The following is a 23,788-nucleotide window of genomic DNA, read 5'->3' as shown; positions in this document are numbered from 1 at the left end:
AAATATATTCCTTTCATTTCATATACTGAGATTAAGAAACTCATATATAAGAACTGCATTTTGACAGCTCGATTATTTTATGAAATATATTCCAAGTGATGGGGTCCAGAGAGCCGACCTGCTAGGATACACTGCTCAGTGCAGTAAATAAGGACCTGTATTAACGGTTTTTCAGATGGCTCTTATCACCCCGAAAACATCTGCAGAGGAAATCATAAGCTATATCCAGGAAGAGTTGACTTTATTCAGTGCTGGGGATGCAGGAGGAAGGCTTTTGTAGTGCCTGGAAATGGTGGCAGAGAAAGAGGGGCTGTCATCTCCCTTCTGCCTCACCAGCATCCCCAGGGCTTCTGAGTTTAGGATTCCCACTTTCCTGTCTGCTTAGCACAGGGCTGTCCTAATGAGTGCCTTCTAGACTACGAGGTTCGGGAGAATAAAACTGGATTTATTGCCATTGGTACTGTTAGTAATGGTAACAGCAACTCTGCTAGACATGCTTCCAAATCCTTGCTTTGTATTAACTCTCATTTACACATGCAAACCAAGCCATTTTACAGATCAGGAAACTGAGGCACAGAAGCTAATTTAAGCAATGAGCACAAGGCCACACAGTGGCAGGAATGCAGCACGGTCCTTGAGTGGCTTTCTGTCTTGGGCAGTCCTGCACAAGCGCAGGAAAAACGGTGTCACTAGATGCTTTTGCTACAAGAAACAAGCCCTCGTTTCTTCAGGGGTGACACCACAGGAACTTCCATCCCAAGTGTCATTAGAGTCTACTTTGTCATTCCTGAGGGTGACTTGGTAATGCCACGTGTGTTTGAACCTTAGACACAGGAGGACTCTATGGTTAGAGCACTGACTCTCAAAATTGCTGGAAATACGAGCTGGAATCAAAGAACCCACAGAGATAATTTACACTATACTTCAAAGACAGTCCTCCCCGGGCTACTCTCTGAGCCAAGATTAAAATGAAGATTCTCATACTGGCTATCGCAAACACCATGTCAGCTTGGGACATACATTTTTACTGCTGACAAAAATTGTTCTGTAAAGAGACCCATGCATTTGGTGTTCTGCCCTGCTCTCAGCCTTTCCTGGGGAGACCTGTACTTGGCTGGGGTTGCAGAATATTGATGGGGTTATATTCGAATCTCATTTGGAGCATTGTAGGAGAATACCGAATGATGAGGGGAGATCAGAGGACACTATCGTGAAGTCATTCAGTGTTCAAAAGAAAACCTTCTGAGGATTGTGTTCAAACCATGATGGCTCATTTGGGTCTGGTGCTCTGTCACCAAGGTGATTGCTTTTTCCAACAACAACAAAAGAGAAAAATACACACTGAAACATTTCAGAACAGATGAGCTTTTTGACTGCATTTCCGCCCCTTCTGAGCATTCTTTCCAGTCTGGAACTGTTGCTAATGGCTTCCTTCCAAATCTGGGCTTCATTCACCTGTATTACCAGGGCGGTGTAAACTCGGCGGTATACAATTGAAACCTTTTAGGATGGTGGCTGCGTTTGCTTTTTGCAGTTCCACATTTATGCTGGCTGTGAAAATCCTCTCTGAGGTCCTGCCACACATTGGGGACCTGAGCTCCTCGGGGCTGGTGGCCAGGTCTATGCGGGCATCAGTGCTGCAGGGGACGTGCACCAGGTGTCATCCATGAGAGAGACATCGGGTGCTGTGGCACCACCCATCACAGATTACAAAGCTGAGATAAATCAAGCAGTTTCCCAGGACTGCTCTGGTCCTCGGTCCTTGGTATCTGGACAGTACATCGCAGTGCCCAAGGCAGAACCGAGACTGTGTCTGGGCTCACCACTCTTGTCACACTGAGACACACCTGGCGAGGGTCACACAGGCACTGTGAGTGCCACGGAATCCACGTGGAACCTGTCAGGTCTGACATGGAGGCCCTTGGGACTGTACCTGGGTCAGCTCGGATTGGCACAGTGCATCCCCCTCGGTACCCTGAGCAAGCTGTTTTTCAAGGGTGCTGCAGGATTCTGACCTCAGCTATTTGTGATGGGCTTGAGGCAGTGGCTTTCTGGTTTTTTTTTTGTTGTTGTTGTTGTTGTTTTTATTTTTTTGAGACAGGGTGTTGCTATGCAGTTCAGGCCATGCTTGAGCTCACTTTGTAGCTCTGCTTGGTCCTCAACTTGCAACCACCCTCCTGCCTCAGCCTCCCAAGTGCTGGGATTACAGGAGCGCACTACTATGCTTTGAAAATCAACCCAGTGTCCTTTGCAGAGAGACTCTCTGCTGAAAAGTCGGTGTGTCACACAGTGTTTTCAGCAAGCTGCCATGTGTGGGCAGGACGCACTGGGGATGGCCGGGCTCGGGCTGCTCCGGGGAAACTGGGCTGGGCCAGGAGCGAGACAAGCGGGGCGCTGGCTCCGCAGACAGTGGGCTCCACTGTGGTGGTGGAGAGGAGAAACTCAGGGAGGGGTTGCGGAGGGGTTCGACTCCAGCCGAGGCCGTGTCCTACTGCAAAGGAAGCCACTGAGTGCTTTCCAGAGGAGAAGGAGGGACCTCGGAGTCCCCGGGGTGCAGTGGAGCAGGGGGGACTCTCGGAGTGGGAGGTGACCCTGGGAGCAGAGAGGATGGGGTGCGCAGCAAACTGGGGCTCCCTTTGGGAGAGAAGCCGTCTGGAGCCTGGCTGCAGTGGGGGGCACGCTGGATTTGAAGGTGAAGGCTCCTGGAGGACGTGCAGGAGCTCCTGCAAGGTTCTCTTTGTCCCTCGAGGAGCTCAGTGTCCTGCTTGGGATGGGAGGGCATCGTGCTGGGGGTGGGCAGGGTGAGGGCGGGGTTCAAGCGGAGCTGCAGCTGCATTGGGAGCCAATGTGTGTCCACTAGCTGCAGGCAAGGGGAGAATGTTCCAGAAAGCAGACTCAGGGGCTGGCATGGAAATGGTGCAGGTGTGGGGTGGGGAAGAGAGAGGAGGCTTGCAGGGCTGGATGTGGGGCAGGCGGCACCTTCAACAGGCTAGGTAAAAGTCATGGGTAAGGTAGAGGTCACAGCTCAGGCACTGGCCCTGAACAGTGGGGAGGGGAGTTTGGCTTCTCAGATGGCAGGAAGGGTGAAGCAGAAGCCGGGTGAGGGTAATTCTTCCTCCCTTTCTAAACAGGGCCCAGTTCACTGATGCTGACGAGCAAGGTATCCCGAAATTAGAACTTATTAAGTGCTGTGCTTGGTGCTTTTATCAACACAGGGAGTTTCCTTCTGCTTTATGGCACTGGTGGGCAGAAGCCCGCTCCCTTCTGTCTAGGGTGCGAAGTGCCACCCACCTGCAGCTTATTAATGCTGCAGCCCTGCCGTGTCCCAGGCTGGGACTTTGGGGGAAGAAAGTGATGACCTTGCACTTGTGGGGCTCAAGGTAGGAGGCAGACACAGAGCAGGGGCCACTGGACAGGACGTGCCACAAAGGGGAAGGTGGAAAAAGAAAGGAAAAACAAAAGGAAATAAGAAGTGAGCTGCCGAAGCATTTCACGAGGAGCTGACTTCCTCTGTGGTTTGTAAGTGAGGATGAGGAGGGCTATAATTTGGTCGTTAGCAGCAAAGTTGCCAGCTGTTTCTTGGATAAGTGGCCTCTGTCCAGCGGGTCCTGCACCTGTGCTTTGTATGTGTGCATCTCTTGAAGTGAAACCAAAGCCCTGGCTTTCCCACCACGCAGCCCAGCCGGGCAGTAGTTCCCAGAGTGGCCGCACAGTTCTGACTCCCGTGCGTTTACTCATCCTTCTGGGGGGGCGGGGCTTTGGGTAGCCACGGTGAAGGACTCCGTGAGGACAGGAGTCACAGGAGAAGATGAGGTGGTCACACACGTGTAGGGTGTGCAAGGACCGAGGGTCATCAGAGGTGCGTCAGAGGCCTGGTCATGACAGGCGTGACTGGACCTGGGCATGGTGGATGGGCCAGGGTGCCGGTGGGAGCCAGGTGCAGGCAGGGTGACCCTCGCAGGCTGCTCTACCGTGTAGGTGAGAGGCAGGAAGCACAGGACAGGATGAGATGTGTCAAGGGGGGTGGCAGCAGAGTGCGAGGTGATGTGGGGGCTCAGGGTGAGCGGATGAGGGGTCCCCAGTGACTCTCCAGATCCAGCTCTCTAGCATCACCTTGGATGGGGGCGTCATCGCTGGGGTTGGGAGTGCAAGTTTAGACCCTCCTGAATCCAAAAGTGAGCCTGTGTCTTTAGTTTAACGCAGAGTAACTCCTGCTGTTACATGCACGGTTCACACCCTAATCCTCACGGGAAATGTACGTATTCCCATCTGGCAAACTTCAGTTAATCACTTAAATGAGCATCTATTCAGTGCATAAAAATACCCAATTCCTGTCATCAAGGGAACGATAAACTTTCCTTCATCCATGGCAAACCTCTTCCTGTTGGTGAAAAACTGGAACACCCCCCTTAATCAGTTTACTCTGCACTCTAGGTCAGGAGGGGACAGTCTGGATGAACAAGCCCTGGCCTTTGTCATAGGGGAGTGACACCTCCTTTGGAGAGGTCCAGGCTGGAATCACTGCTTCCTTCTGAGCAGGGCTTTTGGAGGAGAAAACCCATCTTTGCTGCCTGGCTTCTGTTGGATGTGCCTGGCATTTTGGTGCTGAGCAGGCAGTAAATCATCCTAAATGGAAATAGTCGCCCGTGGCATGATCTGATTGAGTCGTTTAAACAATCGCTTTGTGTTGACAAAGGGTGATTATGCCAGAGGAACTCAGAGGTGTGGGGAAACAAATCACCTGCAGAAGTGCCTGAAAACAGGGGCATTTCTTCCAGGGCAATCAGCGTCCTCTGTTCAAGCTCAGCCTTGCAGCTGGTGCCCCAGGGTCTGAGTAATGAAGAAGCTGGTGGCCATGCTCCTGCTTCACCTTTGGTGACGGTGCCCTGGCCTCACCTCTGCCCCCTGAAACTTGCCGTCTGGTCTCGCAGCTTTGAGAGATGGGCTGCTCAGGAGACCTGCAGTCCAGAGATCAATCCTCAGGGTAATGTGTGGGTCGAGTCATTTAGAGGGCAGCTTCCAGCTCGGAGCAACTGTTTTAATGCAGACATTAGTCTTGGACAGGCATTGTTAGTGGTAATAATTTGTGCAAATAGACTGCGCTTGCCAGAGAATTCTGGGGACGGATTGAGGTACCGCTTCAGGACATGTAGGTGGATACTGCTTTTGTAGACAGTTTCCAAAGGCAAGTGCTGGGAAAAAGAGTCACTTCCTTTGGGAAGTGACTTCCTTGAAAGCAGCCAGGGGTCTGACCCTTAATTCTAGTCTTTTCCATCCTCCGCTTCTGCATGGGCTGGAAGAAGGCAGGGTGCCTCCTGGTGGCCACTGTCAGGACAGCCCCAGGTTGGCACAGCCACCCCACGGGCGGTCAGAGGACAGCACTTTCAGTGGGAAGCTCAGGAGCGCCTCAGCCCGCACTGCATGTAGACTCAGGGTTATGGGTCTTGCCCTGGAGCACCAGGAACTCCGGGGACCCCAGTGGATCCATTGCTCATCCACGCAGGACATGGCAGGTGCCGGTGGGGGAGACCAGCTGCCTTTGAAGCAGCTCCGCCTAGCACATCCAGAAACAGAATTGGACTGGTGTTCTCACCCAAGCCATCAGCAGCGTGCTCAGGGAGCCTTCGCTCACACCACACTGCTCATGCTGGTTGGCCCAGAAGGACGTGAGAGTCCACTGTGGGAAGAGGAGATCCTCTGGAGGGTCTCTGACTGAGCCACTGCTGTAGGGTTCGAGACAGTGCTTGAGGGGCCTCAGCGTGTGCCCACTGCTGCCAGGGTGCCCGAGGGCGAGGAGCCCAGAGTTGGAGGAAAGCTCATGCCTGATGCCTCCAACACCTCTCTGCTGGATGCCTGGGTGTGTTGGTGGGTGCTGTAGTCAGGGTTTGTAAGGGAATAGATTTACTCCAGGTCATACAATTCATAGGATTATTCTGTAATGTTCACCCAAAGAGTCAAATGCAAAAGGGCATCAGAGATCTGTCCATGAGCTAGACAGAGACCTGAGGAACGCAGCTGGTCTACCACAGTGGAGGAGAAGAACACAACTCAGGCTCCCCTGGTTTTCATCCCAGAGAATGTATCTGCTTTTCACCTGCAGCTGTGTGCTTCAATGCAAACTCCTTGGGGAGGGAAATCCATGGAAGATGCTGACTCGGGGCCATCAGCTGGGATCAGGGCAGGATGATGAAGGTTCCTCAGTGGAGCGGATGTGGCTGTCAGGACTGAGTGTGGCTGGCAGACGTGACGGGACGCTCTTGAGGCCGGAAAGGAGCCAGGGTTGCTGCAGCACTCCTGTGAGGTCCGTGCCTTAATTGTCACCTGAAGGGCCCACGTCACAGCCCACCAGCTCTGTGCCTGTTGTTCCTCCGAGTCACTTGTTTCATGGGTCCTCTTTAAGTAAGCCACCCTGCCCCAGAGCCCTCCGCCTGCCAGTGAGGCTACAGGGCAGGCGAAGTCCACACAGCGGGAGGAAGAGGAGCTGTGACTGCATAGACGCTCGCCAGGGTTGTTCCCAGAGCCCAAGCGCACCTCCATGCATCGCGGGACCTGAATTATTCCTCCTGCTCTCAGGCTGCAGTTTAATGTCTTATTTTTTTCTTCCTTTATTACTGGGAGAGTTTGATTGTTGACCCCAGAGAGTCAGGGCCATGGGGACTCCGCCCCTGGTATGTGAGGAATCTGTCCTTGGCTTCATTTACATGCTGGTGAGTGACCCAAAGAGGGCCCACCTGGTCATTTAAGTGACAGCTGTCAGTCTCGGTTTTCTTATGAATAAAACAAAAGCTTCCCCTCGCTAACTCGGGGGTCACTAACGTGCGGGGCCTGGGCTCAGTGTGGGGTCCATGTGGGTGAAGGAGGAGCTGCCTGCTGTTTCCGGTTGGTTGGCTAAGAAGGCCCCAGTTCCACAGAAGCCTAGGAGGGGCTGGGCTGGGAATCAGCGGGCTGGGCCCCTCTCCAGGGGTCAGCTTCGTTCAGGACAGGGCACCAGGCCTGGGCCACCTGCAGGAGCCAAGTGCAGCTGAGTGACACAGCCCCAGACACCCCAGCCTCGGCTTCCTCAGTGCCTCAGTCTACACAGCACGCCTCCCTCACACTCGAGGATACCGTGCAGGCCAGAGCACCAGCCAAGGATGCGGTCGGTCTGGTGCTTCCCAGCTGTGAGATCCGGAGCGGACACCTACTCTCTCTGGGCCTCAGGTTCCCTACCTGTGCCCTCTGAGTACCTCCTTTGCCTTTCTAAAGCCATTTTGTAGGAAATACTGAGGTAAAAGTATGTGATAAACATACAGTAAGATACTTTTCTTATAACACTTGACAAGAAAAGATTTAACCATCAAAAATACTGTTTGGGGGCTGGCTTAGGACTGGCGTGGGTCTCACAGCCTTCAGGTTCCGCCCCAAGGAACAGAATGTCCCATCGTGGGCAAAGGCCACACCAATGCATTTGTTCTCTGGCATTGCATATGGGTTTGTCGAGGTCGTGAGCAAGTTTCAGAGGGAATTTTAGCAGTACAGCTGCTCTCCTGACCTCCAGGGGAGGAAGGGTTTGGTCCAAATCCCCATTTATCTCCACTTGAAGTAACTGACAAAAGGTGGGCTGAGGGTTCAGCGCCTCCCCGGAAGGGCTGTCAGTAGCTCCCGGGTTTTCAGCCCGAGTGATCGCGTGAGTCAAGGATTTAACGGCTGTGTGGCCAGTGTCTTCATGGTCAGCTTTCCACACTGTCACCTGCTTAGGACCCGTCACACTTCCGCTTTATTTCTGGCAGCAGCTTTCCCCTAGTGCTCAGGAGCCCACCGAGGAAAGAAATCGTACAAAGACTGTAGTTTCGTCTTAAAGGCTGAGCGCCAATAAAGTTTTGCTGTGATTATTAGTTTGACGAGGTTTGATTTTTGCCAGGCTCTAACTGGAAGCAAATGCCAAAGGCACAGTGATGATGAACTGGACCCAGCTAGTTAGCTGGGTATAAAACTTACGTCTTTCGAGTTCAAGCTCATTCTCCTTATTTGAGCCTCTCAGAGCAGGTGGATGAAAGGGAAAGAATTTTTGTCCTAAGTTGTATTTGCATCATGAGGAGGTCATCTTTATTATGTTATTTAATGAGGAACATTCATTAAAAGGAAGGGATTTCTTTCTCTAAAATTTACAGCACTATTAATACTTCCTAGACTACCACGGACACTTGTTCTCTTTGTAAGTTTGTCGCTGATTATTTCTAAGTGGGAATATTGCGGCTTTAGGTCACAGGGTCGTGCATGTGTGCAGGACTGGAGAACAGACCCTTCCTTCCTTCCTTCCCCTTCTCCCCTTCTTTCTTTTCTTCCTTCTGTCCGTCTGTCCTTCCGTCATGAGGAAGGCAGGTCAGCTGCCCTCATTGCCATGCCAAGGACAGAACCACAGAGGTGTAAGAGCCATCCCCAATGCCACTGTCACTACCTCGACCCTAGAGCCTCCTTTTGCTAAACAAGAGTGAGCCCCTCTTAATCTCAAGGCAGAATTTTAGCACAGCTTTTTATTCCTGTTTTTATTCCTATTTCTCACAGCAACATGAAAAAGAGTATCACAGAAATCTTTCGTTTTTGTTTTTTTGAGACAGGGTCTTGCTGTAGAGCTCAGCCTGCCACTGAACTCACTATTGTAGCCCAGGCTGGCTTCCAACTTGCAGCAATCCTCCTGCCTCAGCCTTTGAGTGCTGGAAGGAAGAAATCTGTCACTGACTTTTTTCACCTGACCAAGTATATTTTTGGGTGACTCTCAGACGGTAGTGCTCAGGACACTGTGCTCGCTAAGACAAAGTTGGTGCCACTGTGTGTGTGTGTGTGTGTGTGTGTGTGTGTGTGTGAGCAGCTGGCAAACACAGACTCCCAGTGAGAGGATCCATAAGTTAGCGATTAAGCTGAGGTGACCCTTCAAGGACCTTGTGCCCCACGTTCTGCTAAAGGTCAAATGGAAGGTCAAGGCTGGAGAGGTGTCATCCCAAGTCTCTCTCAGAAGCTGGGGGTGCATTTCAGCCGCCAGGACAGCCACAGCTATGTGACGCTCCCGGCTGGGCCTCTCCTTCCATTTCTTCATTCTTTTACCCGTCAGGGGCCTGTTTGTGTCATCAGGGCAGAGCCACGTGCCCGCCACTGAGAGGCGAACATGAATTCAGAAACTTCTCCGTCTACCTTTGGGGAGCCCCCGTCCCAGCGAGGGGAGAAGGGCACCTCCAGATATAAATATCATGCAATTTGTAAAGTGCTGTGATAGAGTTGTATACCGAGTGGCATAAAGTTACCAAAAGTCTCTTAGAAATCCGTTTTGAGTGAACAAGGATGGCGTTTATGAGCCTTCTGAGTTCCAGTCACCAGTTTTATGGTGATGGAGATACGTGGTTCGGGTCCTCCTTGCCTTCATCGGAGACTGCAGACTCATTTAATCAGAGCCAGACTCCAGTTTCCCTCACAGCGAGGAGCAGTGAGCAAGGGCACAAATAAAAGGGTCTTAATTTTAAAACGAATGGGCATGGATGAGTTAGAAGGGGCTTGTCTTTTCGAGATCTTTGGGCCTGCCTTCTTGATCATTTTTGGACCAGCTCCCCCAGGTGCAGGCTGGCTCCAGCCTCTTTCTTGAGCAGAGCTGGAGAAGAGCTATCACGCGCCTGCTTCTCAATCCGTCTCTTTCCATTTCCGGCTGACCTTTAGTACTGAACAGCACAAGGGAAAAACACGGCTGCTTCTCGACAGCTGCAGAGCTAGTTCACCTCCATCTACTGCGTGTTTTCATTTGTTTGTTGTTGTGGTGGTTGTTCCTTTCCTTTTGGGCTCCGCAGCTTTCCTGGCTGGAGCCAGAGCTAGATCAAAGTGCAGTTTTTCTATAATCGACATACTGTGGCTTAACTCTGAAACAAGCTGACTTTTTTCTGTACCCGAAAATGTTGGGTGAGTGTGGCAAGATGCTTATTAGCCGGCAAAGGCTGGCAGCGGCTGTTTGCGTCCTGCCTGGCTTCCCGCTGTGCCTCCCTTTCAGGCAGGCACCGAGCCTCTTTTGGGGTGCTCTGCAGCTTTATCTCAGGTGACTGGAATAAAGCTCCCTGTTCCTTGGCTGCAACTGTCCTGTGCTAAGTTCTGATACATAAACCTCCGGACATTTGCTGCATGGACACTCAGCAGCTTTGCACTTTTCCTGTCAATGCCAAGGTCGAGAACCAGATGGTCTCTGGTGCCCCAGACCCAGCAGCCTTGCAAGTGTAGATCCTGAATGATTAACACAGCTGAGAAATCGAGCAGCTAGGGATTTAATAGCAATGGAAGCACCTTGTGCTCTCCAGGGTCAGAAAGAACCAGAAATAGGAAATGCCCAGTGTCAGGACCAAGAGGATGCCGGGAGACCACCCAGGTCATTACAGGTAAAGTTGCTGGCCACCTAGCTTGCAAAACCTTCAGGAAGAATTATCTGGGCCAAAGAGCATGATCATGGGAGAGAAATAGCTGACAGCTTCATCTGAAGCGAATACCAGCAAGGAGCTCTGACAAACTATGCTACAACCAAGTCACAGGCTCCACACGGAGCTCTGAGGATGTGGCTTTTAATCAACTTTCCCCACCACGTGACTTCTGATAGCACTAAAGAGAACAAAGTTAGCTATGGACCAATCGAATAATGGTCGCAGCTACCCTGAGGGGCAGAGTAAGAAAGAACTAAATCAAAAGTTATAATTAAAAAAGACAATCACTTTTAAATTAGTTCTTGTTAATAGAATTAAGCCATATTAAAAGCCTTTAGATGGCATCATAAATACGCTAATGAAATGCTCTTCCTTAATAAAAACATATATGGGCTAAATAATTTAAAAGTCATATAGTGCATGTTGGTTTATTACATCAAACTTATTAGCTGGCAATATAAAGTAGCTTAAGGACATTCTGCATCACAAGCTAAAGACCTAGCTAACTGCTTGTTGATCTATAAAATATTACAGACCAAACTCCCATCACTAAGTTTTGACACTGGTGGGTCAGAGGCCAGGCGTTTCTGACAATGGGCTGACAGCAGGCTGAGAGAGGAGATTATGTGTTCTGGGTGTATTGGCTTAATAAGGACGAAGCAGAGATGGGGCGGCAGGGTTCACGCTGCCCTCAACTCTCCTGGGAAGACTCTGAACATGGGAGAACAGTGGGTTCTTCTCTCCTAGGCAGATCTGGCAGCTCAGCTCTCGGGGAAGCTGGCCATGGACTGACCTGGGGAGGAAGAAATGAGCAGGATCCTCTCCTGGTGGGGCTCGGATTGGCCCAGCCTGGACACTGCTCTGCAGCATGCAGCCTTCTTGGACTGCCCAATGGTGACCTTGTTGTTGGCCCTGTGCCTGCTGCCGTCTCGGTCCCTCTGCAGGTCTATCACTGGGGCTGACCCAAAGGGTCCCCTTGCCCTTCTGTCCTTTAGTCAGGGGGCTCTGTCTGCCTTTCCACTCGCTCCCTGGTGGACTCTTGTTCCTGCTCTTCTACAGTGCGACAATTATTGTATAACATCGTCTCTGCCTGTTCTGCCTCCAGTCCTCCTGTGTGCTAGCCCACGGCTCTGCCTGCCCGGGCACTGGCCCTTTGCAGGCCCCTCCTCCTCCCCCCAAGCCCACACCTTCACTGACTCTGCATTGGGCTGGACCCTCTCTCTCCCTCCGCCTCTTGATCCCTGCCTGCTGTTCAAGGCTGCATCTGAACGCAGCCACGCAGCTAAGCATTCCCCGACAGGCTCACAGAGAGCGCCACTTCCTACGTCCCGTCTGCATGCATGGCAGCCGATGATACTCGATAGTTTTGTTGTGGCCTCGTCCCCTAAGTAACTCCTGTGGCTCATGCGTCATTCTTTTCCTCCCAGGGCTTAGTGCCCTGTGCCCAAACCACTGCTGACTTACGAAAGTGAATGAGTCCCGAGAAAGCATTGCCTGCGTGATTTTTTTGCGAAAGGAGGGCTCTAAAAACGATCAGGTCACCAAATAGGTGTGACACTGTGCTCACTGGCGTGCCTTCTACCCAGGGGCAAAAGCCTATCTGCAGGCACTGTGTCACTGCCTAGGCACGGACTGACAAGTGATCATCAGATGAATGCACCCGGGAGTCATATTCCTAATACACTAGAGTCGCTCTGGGTGATGTTTGAAAGTGTGTATCTGGTGATGTTTCTCGCTACCCAGAAAACACACAAGCTGCAGGAAATTTATATTTTAATACTGTTTCTCCTTTGTACCATTGTATTCTGTGTACCCTGCATTTTCACTTCATACTGTCGTGGGGTGCAGGGACTGGATTGTCTCAGTCTCCATTCACTTAAGGAAGAGGCTGAAACAAGCAGGTCTACTGATTTCTGTTCTCAGTTTTAAGACAATTCTGGAGGATTTGTGATGAATATCAGGAAATCTGGGTAATTTTGAAAAATGGCTTCAGAATCAATTGATTCTTTCCTCTCGCCTTTAGACTATGATGTGTGCCTTTGCTTTAAGGGCAGGACATGATAAAAAAGAATGAAATAAAAGGTGAGAAGCTCGCTCATAGCTCATAATTTCCCCCACATTACTAATCTGATCAATAAAGAGCTTCTCCCCGGGAATGACCATTTCAAAGTGCAAATGTGTGCAAAGCTGAGGACTGATGGGTGCTGCGGCTGATCTGCGGCTCTGCCAGAAGGGCTGAGCCCTGAAAGTGTGTCCCTTCACCCCGCCCCTCTTCCCAGGGACTCTGGACTAACCCTGTAACAATGGCAGCTGTTGAGCACGGTTCAGCCCCTAACAGCCTTCCACCCCAACCCCATGGGTGCGGTGCGGCTGGGGGCATCTATCTGAACTTGATCAGTAAACCCATGGGTTCCCAGGGCACAGTTTTCCAGACTTCCAGATGGCCGGCCTCTAACAATACACCTGGCCGAGCAAGACCACCCACATGGTGCTGCCTTTAGAACACAGCATGGGTGTCTCGATGTTTTCTTATTTAATTTCAGAAGGGGAAAAATAAGAACTGCAAGTATTTAGGGTTTCATCCAACACCGATGTACATCAGAATTTATGTCTGCAATTTTCCACACATTTGTGCTCGTGGTGATGTGTGGCTCCCTGTAACATCTCATGTCCTTTGGCCTATGAAATATGCCACTGTTTCTCTTTGCAAATACCACTTTATACCTTGGGATGTATAATGAAAGCAGTATGATACTTATGTAAAAGCTCAATAAATCTTTCACAGCAGAGAAGATTCACCAGGTAGAAGATACCCACATTTTCTATTTTTCCTATCCAAAGACACTTCCTCAACTCACTTGCCAGCTTTTACATATTTATTTACTGCTACAGCTGTGTTTGTGCAACACATTTTCATACCCAATTTTGCCCTTGAATAGTTTTTACCTTTAGCAATAAACATAGCCGAACCTTTGGGACCTCAGATTTAAATTTCCCGATGGCTAGAGGCCGGCATTATCAATGGGCATTCAGATTCCTTTAGGCTCCTTTTGTACCCCGTTAGGCTCTGCAGACTAAGTCCATCTTGCTAAAGGGGAGGATGGCACCGAAAGAACAGGCTGGATGTGAACACATGCTCTTGGCTCAGTGGTGGCCTCCCAAGACAACAGGTCCCAGCTCTAGCTAAACATGCAGGGATGTCACTTTGGGCAGCAGAGCGGCCAGGCAGTCTGTTCAGCTAGGAACACTGTGGGACAGTAGAGAAAGGAGAGGGGTTAAGGTGTTTCTTGTACCCCAGGCTTGGCCGTTATGGAGATCGGAAATCCCTTCTATGGTTTTCATATCTCTGATCCTGCACTCCTGGGCCTGATGCATCTCAGTTGGGCTGAAAGCTTCTCAGAGGCTGCCTGGTAATTTAGTTCTCGCTCTGCCTAGAAATAAACAGGACTTTCCTTGCCTGAAAACCTAAGGCCTGATCAGGGTGGGGTGGGAAGGGAGCGCTAACTAGTGTTTCCCTCTGCTGTTACCAGAGCGGACCATTTGCACACTGAAGCGAAGGGGCCCTGTGAGGTGAGGGCAGTTGCCTGCCTGAGCTTCCGCTGCTTTGGTTCTGTGGCTGAGTCCCTGTTCGGGGTGGGAGATCAGTTCTGCCCCTGGCACATGAAGCCTGCATGGCATTTGTTCTGTTTGCTGGGACAGGAGGTGGAAAGAATCGATGGGAATGTGCTGCCTTCTCTTCCGCAGTCCAAACAGAGCTACCAGCTTGCTGTGAGGGAACAGAGGCTCAGTTCAAGGGTGTCCCCCTTTCTGAAGTGTTTCCACATGCCCTTGGGACCCACCCCAGAATCAGCAGCAGCAGAACTGATTTCCTCCATCAGCAGAGTTGATTTTGTACCTTCTCTTCCTACACAAAGGAACCAGGTCTACAAGTTGGAGAGTTGCAATGCAGTCGCTTTACACATAATTTGTAAAAGATAGATCCGTTTATATATATCTCAGCAAAAACTGCTGCAGGTAAATGGATCTAATTTTTACATCGTGAGGCTAAAGATTGAAAAAGTATGATTTTTTTCTTAGAAACGTCCTCCTGTATCATTCATCTAGTTCTCCTGGTGTTCCTCTCCCCTCGGCTGTGTGTAGGTACAGCTCCTTTTGAGCCCCTTCTTTCCTGACACTTGACCTCCCCCCCCTTCCCTAATAGACCACACCTCCTGGAGGCCAGGACTTGGTCCTGCCATTTCCTTTTTGATCACTCGCTGATTCACACAACACAGTGAAGCCACCACCTGGTACCAGCCGTGCCTGCCAGCTGGTCCAGTAAAAGTTTTCCTGAGAAACAAGGTCACGGGGAAGTAGCTCGTGTGCCATGATTTCCGCATTCTACAATATGACTAATCTGGTGATGGCTCCAAGTTCATATTCCCTGCCCCTGGAGCAATGGCTGTCTGTGCTTCCACCTCCATCCTGACGAGGACAGATGGGGATGCTTTTCCCTCTTCCACGAACTTCTCAGTGGGAAGCTGGACCGGGTCCTATTAGCATTTGTCTATTTCCCAAGCTCCTACTGTGGGCACAGGTAGGACAATGGATCTCCATTCCTACCCTGAAATCCTGAATCCACAGCGTCTTCCTGAAAAGAGGTGGGGTAGAAAGGAAAATACATAAGCAAGCCACCGGGCCCTCGGGTGTGGCAGGTCCTGCTGTCCACACGTGGTCCTCACCCTCAGTGCCCTGGTGTGGTCCTCATCCAAATCAACCCAAGGCAGGAATTAAAACAGCGGCAGCTGCACATAAAACGGTCTGGCGAGAGATCCCTGACACCTGTCTTAGGATCCTGCTCCTCTACAAAACTCTTCCTTGGTGCCATGCACAAGATAAGGCTCAAAAGGTGGGCGGCGCCCTGTGGATTAATGCCTGCTAATGGCTAGGGCCACTGGTTCTCTTCAGCACCCCATGTGCAATGTCATTTCCTTAATCATCGTTAAAAAAGAAAAGCCATGGAACAAAAGTCACTACCTGAAACATTTGCAAGTGTACAGCACAGCAGTGTTATATGCGACAAATCTTTACAGCTGCTTCATCTTGCAAAACCAAAAGTCTAACTCATTATGCACTTCCCTTTTCCTTCTTCCCCCAATCTGGGAGCCGCATTTCCTCCTTCCTTCCCTCCCTTTCCAGGGGAATTGAACCCAGGGTCTGTTCACTCAGCCACACGCTCAGCCCTTTTGGTTCTGAGACTAAGTTGCTCAGGCTGGGCTCAAGCGGATGACTTCCGGCAAGATGACTCCTGTAGATGCCTGATGTAGGCGGAGTCAGCTGTCATCTTTCCGTAACTAGCGGAAGCCTACGCGATATTCTATTGTACGCATGCGCTGCAGTCTCTTACCCTGCTCGTGCATTCAGAGGCATCCAGGTTGCATCCACCTCTAGGCTACTGTGCCAAACACTGCGGTGAACGTGGTATGCAATGATCCTGAAATCCTGTGTTTAAGTCTTGTGGACGCATACTCTGAAGTGGGCTGGCTGGATCGTATGGTAATTTCCTTCCTAGTTTTCTGAGGAAGCCCCGTGACTGTTATTTTACTATTGTCGCATGAGTCACTTATTCCTTCCTGATGCTTTTTATAGCAATCATCTCTTGGTGTGAGGTAATGGTCATTGTGGTTTTGGTTTCACTGCTGAGTGATGTGGAATCATGTTTTCTTCTGCTTGCTGGATGCCTGTGTATCTTCTTTTTGTCTTAATAACCATAGTATGCCTGGGGCTTCTAGCTGGAACTCAGGCTTGCCCTAGGGCTTTGGCTGCAGAAATACTGGACACTTTTGCTGTATTTGAACACTGAAAGGCCATCAATGTATCACTTGTACACTGAATAAGCAGTGAAATTTTTTGGCCTGGTTGTTATCTGATAATTCACTTTAAAAACAAGCTACAGGTACTATTTAGTAAGCTGTAGATGGATCTAATGGGAAGGAGCTAACTGGACACCTACATTTTTTCTGCTCTCTAATATTTTACATGAAGATGACAATGAGGAGAAAATATGGAAAGGTGTATAACTCACGGGTGAGAGCAATTAAACTAGCAAATTCGGAATGCTTTCATACCATAAGCATGGTAAGCAGAACTATCAAAAGCAATAACTAGTGTGTGTTTGAGGTCTAGAAAGTCCCTCAACAGTCTCATATTCAGAGGTGGGCTGGGGGGAAGTGGCAGGCCAAGGGGGCATAACTAGGAGGGATGTGCTCCTGTCCCCAGCTCTGAACTTCTCTGCTTCCTGGCCACCATAATGCAAGCAGCTTTCCCTACCAGTGGGGCACTTCTGCAGTGGAGCCTGCCCAGCTCCCTGAAACTGTGACCAAAATCAACTTTTCAAGTAGTGGGTAGTGTCAGCTATCGGGTCTCAGCAATGGCAAAGTTGATTAACACAGAGAGCTGGTACTAGGAACGGCGTTCTTGCTGGGTCTGTTGCTGACCGTGAGGTTTAAAGGCCTTTGGAACTAGTTTGTTCGGAGGAGTTTGGAGATGCTGGCTACACAAGTCCTAGATTGTTACAAGCAGAGCTTGAGGGTGATACTGATGAGAGCTCTGATGACTGGACTCCAGGGGTTTCCGTTGGGAACAAGGATTCCCTCCACCAACAGTAGGTCTAGAAGCCACGTGTGCTACACCCTGATAAAAAAATGGTCTACATTTTTCCTGGGTCGTGAGACTTTGTGGAAGACTAAAAGCAACAGACAAATTAATCTGGCAGAGGAAATTTTAAGGCTATGGTGTAGGTGCTGTTGGCTGTTTTCAGCCAGGTTTACAGTGAAAATTAGGAGCAAAAGGAAGAGTCTTAGTAGGGGACGCATCCATGGCCCATCAAGGAGGACACCGTGTGAGGAAGCTGGTCACCTCATGGCAAGTGGGAAGCGGAGAAGCTTGGCAGTGGCCAGGGGTCCAGTATCCCCTTCAAGGGCACACCCCCACCTCATCTCCGTCCCCTAGCTCTGTCTCCTATAGTGTCGCAGGCTGGGGATCAAACCTGCCACCCGTTCCAGACCCAAACTAGACCATTCTGCCCCCCTACCCAGCGCTCACGGCCACCTCACAATGTAAAAAGGTGTTTGGTTCCAAAAGTCGTCATCCTGGTCTTCTCAAATGTCAAAATGCAGCATCTTCTCTGAGACTCCAGGCGAACTCTTAGCTGGGAAGCCCCTTTTTAAAATAGTTATGTATTTCCATGATACAACGACACCGGGTAAGCTTCTCATTCCAAAGTGGAGGAATCAGGCCAAAGCCAGACCAAAACCTGCTGGGGCAGATTTGAGTCCTACAGTTCCAGGTCTGGTAGGATAGAAACTTGTAAGGGCACGGGGCAGCCCTGACTCCATGCCTTCCTGGCCTACGGCTCCCCACTGCAGTGCTCCATGCTCCTGGCATCTCTGACCTCCTGAGGTCTCCACTGCAGCTGTGACTTTATGGTCACAGCTTTGCACATTGCCTCGTCAGGGCATACCTGCAGGCACAGTAATCCTGTCACCACCTGGTCTCTGACACTTCCCTCTAAAATCTCAGTGGGTGCCTCCATTAAGTCTTGCATCTCATGTTCCTCAAAACCAGCATCATGTGGATGGTGCCAACCAGTGCAAACCATACTGGGGCTCACTTGAATATGGAGAAACAAATCCCTAAGCAGTTTTGTGCAAGCTGGGCACCCCAGGGCTCCCTGCTCAGACACAGTCTTGGAAACAGGTTTATGTTTTCACATCTTGGAGCCCAGGTGGGTCAGATCTTCCTGTTGCTTTGATGCCTACAAGACACCTTTGCTGTTGTCAGCATGAAGTACAGGACTTGGCTTCTTTTTAATAGTGCTAATCTCTTAAGCAACTGTTCCCTCCTTGGCAACACTTTTAAATACACTCATTTTCTGGCCAAACTGCAAGTTCTTTTTCCTCCCATTTCTCACTGTGCTAAAGAAGACAGCAATGCCAGTGCTGCCTTGAGGTTTCCTCCACCAGCTGAGTTAGTCTCTTGCCTTTAATACTGGGCTCAAAGTCTCAAGGCATGGACAAAATGTGAAGTCTGTTTTTTTCTTTTCTAAAGGGACATGAAGGACCTCTAGTTCAGTTCCCACAGAGTCATAATTTCCTTCTGAAACCCCATGAAATCCAATATCGAAGCAGGAGTAGCCATATTTAAATAACATAGAATTTAAATCAAAAGAAGTAAAAGGAGAAAAATCATTACACAATGATAAATAACTATAAACATATATACCTAATATTGGAACACTAAAATATGTAAGGCAAATATTGATTAACCTAAAGGCAGGGAGAAAATCCACTGTGATAGTAGTGGGGGATTTCAACATTTCACTTTCAGCATTGGCCAGATCATCTCATACACACACACACACACACACACACACACACACACACACACACAAAAAAAAAAAAAAAAAAACAAAAAAAACCAAACAAACCATGAGTCATATGCTACACCACACAGACCTAATGGCTACAGAATGTTCCATCCAGGATGTCAAACATCTTTTTCTTATCAGTGCATGGAATGTTCTCCAGGATAGGTCATAGGATAGGTCATAAAACATCAACAAAGTTTTGAACAATATCAAGTATTTTTTATGACCAAAATGCAATAAAACTATAACAAGAAAAACCTTAGAAGGCATACAACCACATGGAAATTAAGCAACTTACTTTTAAAAAATCAATGGGTCAAGGAGATGATCAATAAGGAAATTAAATTCTTGAAACAAATGAACATGGTGATATAATGTACGGTAATCTATGGGATACAGTAACAGCAGTACTAAAAGAGAAAAGTTTATAGCAATCAATGCCTACCTCAAACAACTAGAAAGATCTCAAATAGTCTATAACTGTATAGCAAGCAGGTAGGAACATAAGAACAAACCCACAGTTAGCAGGAAACAAATGAGGATTAGAGCCAAAGTAAGTGAAGAATAAAATATAAAAGATCAAGAAAATAAAATGCAGGTTCTACCAAAAGAAACCAAGACCAAACCTTAGCTAGTTGAACTGAAATAGAGAAGACTCAAAGTCAGAGTTGAAAAAAGGCATATCTGATTCACAGAAGTACAACATCACAAGAGATTATGATGCACAACTGGATGCCAACAAATCCCGTAACCTAGAAGACATGGAAGGATTCTTGGATGTAGACACTTTAGCAGGATTAAACCATGAAACAGAAAACCTGAAAAAAACCAATAACAAGTAGTGAGATTGAATCTGTAATAAAAAACCCTCTCAGGAAATAAATGTCCTGAACCAGATGACTTCACTGATGAATTCTACCAAACCCTTAAAGAATAGCTAATAATTCCTGTCCTTAAGTAATTCCAAAATAATAGAAGAGGAAGGAGTTATTTCAAATAAACTCTGTGAGTCCTGCATTATCCCAGTACCAAAACTTCATATGAAAACAACAAAATCCTCCAGGAAATTATTATTGATGAACATCGATGCAAAAACCCTCAACAAAATACAATCAAATTAAACCCAACAGCACAGCAAAAAGGGTTATTTCATCAGGTAGGATTCGTATCAGACAGGCAAGGATGATTTAAGCAAATCAGTAGACAATGCATCAACTGAAGGACATAAAAACATACGGGCATCTCGATAGATGTAGAAAAGGCATTGGCTAAGATCCAACATCATCTTATGCTATAAAGCTGAACAAATTAGGGACAGAAGGAACATATCTCAATCTTAAGAGACCATATTTAATAAGTTGAATGGTTAACATACTGACTGGAGAAAAAGTGAGTAGTTTTTTTCTAAGATCTAGAAGAAGAAAGTCCACATTCACCACTTCCATTCAACATAGTTCTCAAAGTCTTAACCAGAACAAACAGGCAAGATAAAGAAATAATGGCACTCAGACTGGAAAAGACACATTGTCACTGTGATTTTATGTGTAGAAAATACTTGAAGACTCCACCAAAAAAACTTTAGAATGAATGAATTCAGCAAAGTTGCAGGATACAAAATCAATGCACAGAGATCTATAGTGGTGCTATATGTCCATTTAAATAGAACCCAAGATGGTAGTCACATACACCAGTCAAGGAGACTGGTAAATACACCAGCGAGGGAAATGATATACATATGAGTGAATTTACCCAAAGAGGTGGATCTTTACTATGAAAACTATAAAACATCGACGAAAGAAACTGAAGGTAACACACAAAAGTGTGGAAAGACATTCTTTGTTCACAGATTGGAGGGATCCATGTTGTCAAAATGCTACCCAAACCCAAGTGATCTACAGCTTCAATGCGACTTCTACTATGACATGAATGATTTTCTTCAGAAAATGAGAACAACAACCCAACATTTATATAGAAGCTACCCCATCCCCAAATAGCCAAGTCTATCTTAGGGAAAAAGAACAAAGGAACATCACACTTCCTGACTTCAAAGCACACTGCAAAGCTATAGTTTTTAAAGCAGCATGGTGTTATCATAAACACAGACCTGTGGAACAAAATAGAGAACCTATGAATAAACCCACACTAATCAACAGCCAACTGATTTTCCACAGTTACTAAGAACACATATTGGAGAAGCATAATCTTTTCAATAAATGGTGCTGTGCACATTGAATATTCACATGCAGAAGAATGAAGCTAAACCCCCATCTCTTACCAGTTGCAAAAATAAACTAAAAGTGGATGAAAGAATTAAATATAAGTCCTAAAAGTATGAAACCACTACAAAATAACAGGGCAAGGCTTTAGAACTTTGGAGTGGGCAAAATTTTTAAAAAGACAATGCCCAAATACAGGAAGCAAGAAAAAGACAAAGTGGTATTACATTAAAATAAGTGCTGAGCAGAGACAGCCTGCAGGATGAGAGAAAATATTTGCAAACTACACAGTGAATATCAAGGGGCTAATATGTAGAATATACAAAGAATCCAGAAACTCAAAAGCAAAAAGCCAAATCACCCAATTAAAATGGGCAATAGATTTAAGTAGACTAGATATATATCAAATGACCAACACTGGGGTGCTATTCATGCATAAAAAAGGAAGGAAATCCTGTCATTTGTGACAACATGGATGGAAATGGAGATCTTCATATTAAAGGAAACAAGACAGGAAACAAGCGTGGTCTTACTCACGCGTGGAACCTAAAGTTAATCCCACAGAGAGCGAGAGCGGAGGATAGAATGCTGGTTATCAGAGGCTGCAAATATTAGGGGGGCAAGAATAGATTTTAAACCTTTCACTAGAAAGAAATGATATGTTTGAGATACACACTTAACCTGATTTAAACATCATACAAGTATACGCGTATCAAACCATTACATGGTACTCCATTAATATGTACAATAAATAAAAACTAGAAAAACTCGGTGCATGAAAGAAACTCCAAGTAGTCTTATTAAAATGATTGTGCCCATTATTAAATTTGGGGCATGAGAGAAAGTAGCCTCTGAGCCCCTGCCCCCCTGCCCCAGGTGCCCCCAAGCCTGCAGCTGGCCTTGGGGTGTCTCCCTTGCTCTCCTTTGCCAGGCTCCTGCATGGGGCCCCCTTTTGGTGTCCCCAGCTACTCTCACCTGATGGATGCGGCTGCTTGTTGGGAGCTACTATTTGAAGGTTTACATGAAGCTTAAAAATTCCTCAGTTTTCCATAATTCCACACTGGTTCACTCTCAATTTTAGCATCTGAAAGGAACTAAGGAAACATCTAACTGAACCTTTCAGAAGCCCAGAGATGCTAGCCGTCATCTTGAAAGATCTTGAAAGATCACTGAGCTATTCAACAGCATCAGTTTTGAATCCCCTTCCAGATAGGGGTTCTAGAATTTTCTAAAATGTCAGGATCTAACTGGGAGACATGTTTGCAGCTTTTTAAATTTTTTATACCCTTTATACCACTAGCCACGAAGCGTCTTTCTGGGGCCTTGGTGTTGCCAAATCTCCTGCATCTCACGTCCCGTTGCTTCCCTTCCTCACCTTATCTTTGAGTTTCCGAGGTTTCTGCGCTGCATAGCTCCTCGGGTCTACCAGTAGTCCCGCAATTCCTACTCTGGCTGCTCATTCTACTGACCTGCACACGTCACAACATGGGAGCTACTTCTGCCCACGACTCTTTTCCCCTCCCAGGCTGGCCCTGACCTGGGAGGAGCCTCTCCGGGTGTTTCCAATGCAAAATCTGCAGGTAATTCTAACAGGCAGCTAGGATGGCAAACCTTTGCCAAAAATGTTTCCCACCACCCCCATGTCTCTTCTTTGGCCACGTGAATGTCATGCTCGGGTCCCTCATCATCTCCTTCAGTTCCTGGGTACAGTATTTGCCTCTCAGAAGCACCGAAAGCTCCTCCATTGCTCCTCCCTTTGCTTTCAGGGGACCCTACACTATGGTCGCATTGTTGAGTTCTTAGCCTTTAAATCACTTCCCCATATTCTTTCAGAGTACTGAGCCCTTTGCCCTTGTGTCTTCCCACCCCATACCCAGTGGTTCCTCATGGGCAGCTGAAGACCATGGTCCTCCAGGAAACCCATCTCACGCTCCTGGCCGTTTGTTCTTCTGATCTCAGTCCCTTGTCATTCTGATTTGTGCTCCTTGGGAGAAGGGACAATGCCACGATTTTCTCTGTCATCCTTACAACATCAAATCACAGCTGGTGCCTGAGGTGGAAGGGATCGGAGCGCCTCGTGGCATCCCCTCTCCAGAGCAAGAAGGCGGACCTGGAGTCCCACCCACACCTCACATCCACACATCCTAGTGTCCAGGAGCCTGAGCGGTACCTCTGCACTGCCCCTGGAGCACAGATGCAACCCCGGAATGTTACGCAGCCTGGGTTCTCAACGGGTCACAGCTACAACATGAGTAAACAGGTTAGAGAGACAATAAAAGCCAGATGAGCCAGAAGCAATTACCTGGGACATTCAGTTAGCCAGTTTTCCTTCATTTCACATGTAACACAAAGATTCATTATATTTATTGTAAGTGGCTAGGCGGGAATTTAAAAAGCAGAAACACCACCGGTAAGAAAGGCACAGCTGAAGTGAAGAGGCTCTGTTAGCCCACCCTCAGCCTCACGTCCTCCAGGAAGAGCAACCAAGCAACAAGTCAGGGCGCTGGAGGAGAACCAGAGACCAGCGGTGCAGCAAGAGAAACCAAACACCCCCTGCCTGCTGCCCGGCTCCACGGCCAGGAGGGTCTCCGCTCACAGAGGCAAAGGAGACAGACGGTCCCAGGACTGGGACATGCAGGCAACCACAGTCCTCACACTGGGAGGCATCACAGCCCTTGCAGGCTCCCCAAGCAGCTAAGAGGCCTGGAAACCCCAGGGAAGGCTGCATCTGGAAAAGG

At 48.3% G+C, this 23,788-nt stretch overlaps 1 protein-coding gene and 1 long non-coding RNA gene across 14 annotated transcripts in view; one reads left to right on the top strand and one right to left on the bottom strand.

Annotated features, from left to right (window-relative positions):
• The window catches only part of Magi2 (membrane associated guanylate kinase, WW and PDZ domain containing 2), a 1,223,070-nt gene that overhangs the window by 7,950 nt on the left and 1,191,332 nt on the right, over positions 1 to 23,788 (bottom strand). The window lies entirely within an intron of this gene.
• The window catches only part of LOC134472469 (uncharacterized), a 60,723-nt gene that overhangs the window by 32,953 nt on the left and 3,982 nt on the right, over positions 1 to 23,788 (top strand). The gene's annotated exons all lie outside the window — the stretch shown is intronic.

Source organism: Cavia porcellus, unplaced genomic scaffold (genome assembly GCF_034190915.1).
Source record: "Cavia porcellus strain 051 isolate PalLab524CR breed Dunkin Hartley unplaced genomic scaffold, mCavPor4.1 scaffold_2, whole genome shotgun sequence".
NCBI lineage: Eukaryota > Metazoa > Chordata > Mammalia > Rodentia > Caviidae > Cavia > Cavia porcellus.
The sequence above is the reverse complement of the archived record's forward strand: the minus strand, read 5'-3'. Positions and strand labels throughout refer to the sequence as shown.